A 4,006-nucleotide genomic window follows, 5' to 3' on the forward strand; every position below is an offset into this window, starting at 1 on the left:
TCACAATCTAAATCCATGGGGACAATTTCTCTAAGAAACCTTCTGCCATCAAAATGGTGTTGGACCTCCATCTAGGAAGACTTAGGTACTACTAAATGGATTTGAGGGAAATGTTGATCACGACCTGGGAAAGTCATCTAATGCACCTTAACGGATGGAACAATAGGGAGACTAGAATTGGTTATGGATGTCTCTTCTTTAGTTTTCCCATGTCTTATCATGGTCATGGCATGATGTAATCATGGGAAAATTTCCTTTTTATCCTCATAGGATTGTGTTCTCCCTCTAATGTTCTTAGTAAGGGGTGTAAACACCCACTCTGTATCTTCCATCTACTAATATTTCCTAATGAATTCATGGAAGTGGAAGGATAAATTTCTGCCTCTACCACTGTTCAGTCCTTATAAATCCTTTACCCAAATATAATTCCTTCATTCAATGATAAATAAGCCTCCCAATTTTGTTTTTTGTAACTTGCATCATGCTAAACCCTTAAAGGATTATAAAAGAAGCATAATCCTCATTGTCCACACATAGATTTTTCTTACTGAGACACTTTAAAGGGTGGAGACAATTGGTAGAGAATCCCACACATAATTAGTCTACTTTTTGTTAATCTTTTGGAAAACGATAAGCCCCTAGAAGATAGAAATAGGTTCAACAACTTTGATTGTTGTCCTTTATCATCCTCAAGATAAATTATGGATGGCTTTTCCAGATAGGTTGCAATTGGTGCACCTACCACCTGCAGGTCCTATGTTCCCCTTGGACATTCCATCAAAAAGCAATCCTTGAAGGGTATGGATAAAATGACTTCTAGGAGGGACATGAGAGATACAAAGTTGTGGGGCTTTGGAGCCAATCTCTCATTTGCAGGCTTCAGATTCCATAGACATGTCTTTACCCATTAAAAATTGGGTTGTTTAGAGCCAATCTCACATTTGCAGGCTTCAGATTCCACAGACCTGTCTTTCCCCACTAAAAATTAGATTTTAAAAACTTTTTCTAGAGGGACATGGAATACCCCCCTAGGGCCTTGGAGCCAATCATGCATTTGAATTCCTTAGAGAATACATACCTATTTATTCCTTTTAAAATTAGATTTTAACAACTCTCTCAAAAGGGAAATTGCTTGGGCTATGATTCGGTGAGCTAGTTCCATGTCATCAAAAATCATTTTATTTCTAGCTTCTTAGGTTTTTCTTTGAGTAAAACTAGTCAACCATAATGCCAGGCCCATAAGAGAGTACTCCAGTTCATGGTTTCCCTTACCTCATGCATTTTTGGATCCTCAAAATTTGTTCTCCAGGCTTTGATAGTTAATTGACAATTTAAAAAAATGGCTAGAGTATTCATCATCAAATCCACACATAAAAAATTCCATGTAATTCCATGTAAGATTCAAGAAGAATGGAGCTTAAAGACATGAGAATGTTAAGATGGATCTGAGGTTAAGATAGATCTACGCTAGTGTAGAACAATCAAATTCCTCTACTGGGTTCCACTCCTTTTCATTTCAAAGATCTAACAGAACCCTAATTGTCTTAAGTTGTGCATGGTCTTTTCTCTAGGCATTATTGCCCTTTCTTCTCACTGGCCTGATATGCAGATAAGAGATGACAACAATCTTTGAAAAGTAGGTAGCTTTACCTGTGGATGAGGAAATGCCTCAGGTATGTTTTTAGCAACATTGACAGGAAGATCATAAGTCGCACATCCTTCAGAGTACACCACAACTTCTTCCAAACAGGGAATCAGACCATGGTTCCTTGCTGACAAAACAGTCACAAAAAAGTCTAGAACACAAACGTCAGTGCATATGCCCACTACCAAAACCTGCAGCCTCAAATGTCATTACATGAAATAAGGAAATAGATGTTGTTTATATGATGAATAACTGAAAAGATTTATGAAATTATAAATAAGAGAAGAAATTAAGAATATGTCAGAATTCATATACCACCATAATTTTTTTCTTTCAAAACCACACATTTTCAATTAGATGATAAAATGTCATAGGGAACATCATCTATTACCATTTCGGCATCATTCCAAGTTATTAAATTATTCCAAGCATTATTGTTGTGGAAATTAAATTAAATCATTAACCTATGCTTAATCTGTCTTGTCCAACCTCCCATATATTACCATTTCCACAAAAAATAACAAAAAAAGAGTATTCAATCACAAGACTGATACTGTTAACTAGTTTTTTGCAAACAATCAAGAACAAAAGAAAACATATGATAAAAAAAATCAGCCTGTCATGTAACAATGAACTGTAATCTAGATTTTGATGTGAGTGAGTACTAAGATATTAAGGTCCTGAAACCAACCACATGAATTCCATTGGCTTGCACCCAATTAATAAATGAATTTGAGCCATCCTTTTGTATACATCCAATGAAGCCATTGATGCAATCTTTACGTTGAATAGTTGCATGTGGATCTTTCTCCAACCACTCAAGAGTCACAAAATCCTCCATGTTAATGATGACTCTTACCAATAACATTATATGTTGTTAGACATCTTATGTAATGTCAAGTACAATGGTATCTTATGTAATGTCAAGTACAACAATACCATATTTATGCTTATTCGTAGATATGACTCATTTTTTCCTGAAAAATAGCTTTGGGGAGAACCTCCCCATCTTCTCCAGAATTTCCAAATGAATGGCAGGTCAACTGCCAGCAGAAGATGTGGAAAAGAGGCTTTCTGATCAATGAATAAGTTCTTACAAGTTACAGTTTTGAGTTGAGGCTTCACTCACTACCTAATCACATGGAGGTGAAACTGCACTGAGTATATTTTTCAGTGGCATAATAAATTTCATTAGGAAATACTGAAGTTACAGAATATAGTTTTCCAAGGAATAACTTGAATAGGCTATAATATTGATGTTGTCATGGAAGAAGCATGAAGCAAAACAACTTGGGATTACATTAGCACATGATTTTTTAATTTTTAATTGTATGCTAGGTTCAAAACTTAAATACAAATCCATGCTTATTATACCACTTCTCCATGGCTTTGTAGGTTCATGGACATAATGGATAGCCCATGTGTGGAAAATTAGTTAAATAGGAATAAAGATGACCTATGTGGCAAAGGATGATGCTACCATATTGAAATTGATTGCCTTGATGATAAAAAATGGCATTGGCAAAAAAGGAATGAAATGCATGGCAGAAATTCCATCAACATTGGGAGAGTACAAATGTCAATAGTATAGAGGCCTTTCAATATGGATACTTTGTTGTATGTGCTATGATATTCGATGATGTCCTTGATGACATGATGTAGTGAGAAAATATTTTTCCATATGGACATCTTATTGTGCAGTCCTTGACGGAATCCCGTAGCATGAAGGCCATATTGTACGAACTTACATTAAAGGTTTTCAATATAAGATGATGTCTTGTAGAATGGATAAATCATAACAACATAGATGCTTTTTTGTATGGACTTGGTATGGATGCCCTTCTTGAAATTATGAAGTGTTGTATGAACATCCTACTAGTTGTGATTCTTGCTAGGCATTGTCAAAATTTACAAGAAAAATATCATAGAATACCTGTTAGTGTCAAGACTTCATGATCCAAGCCAAAAAATCAAGAAATGATAAAAGAAACATTAATACACTATTTGCAAATGCAACAAGTGACTAAAATGTATAGGGCTAGAATAGGTAAAATATCATCTCAGAGCACAAAACCAAAACCAAGCCTTGCTGATCCAAGATAATGCATAGGAAGACATAGAACAACAACCCAAAGAATTTAGAGAAAGGAGACTAAGGAGAGCAAGAGTTCAAGCACATAATTATACTTTCAAGGGCAGAATTAATGTGATAATGATCCCCAAAATATCTTTATAACAACATTGCATGTTGCTATTTATATACTCTGAATACATGTTATAATAAACATCAAAAACAGTAAATAGAAAAAAAAGGAAATGAAAAGAAAAATTAGATGTCCTTTAAAACTGCTTACATGTTCA

General features: G+C 34.8%; 1 long non-coding RNA gene across 1 annotated transcript; it reads right to left on the reverse strand.

Moving 5' to 3' along the window:
• Positions 1-1,649: 1,649 nt before the first annotated feature.
• Positions 1,650-2,467, reverse strand: LOC149264849 (uncharacterized). Its single transcript, XR_016250230.1, has 2 exons — positions 2,337-2,467; positions 1,650-1,836 (listed from the first exon to the last, which is right to left on the reverse strand). It is a non-coding gene; the product is annotated as an uncharacterized LOC149264849 (long non-coding RNA).
• Positions 2,468-4,006: the final 1,539 nt, after the last annotated feature.

The sequence above is a fragment of the Pinus tabuliformis genome, chromosome 6 (assembly GCF_031772625.1).
Source record: "Pinus tabuliformis cultivar Carrire ecotype Pingquan chromosome 6, CPIR1, whole genome shotgun sequence".
In the NCBI taxonomy this organism is placed as follows: domain Eukaryota; kingdom Viridiplantae; phylum Streptophyta; class Pinopsida; order Pinales; family Pinaceae; genus Pinus; species Pinus tabuliformis.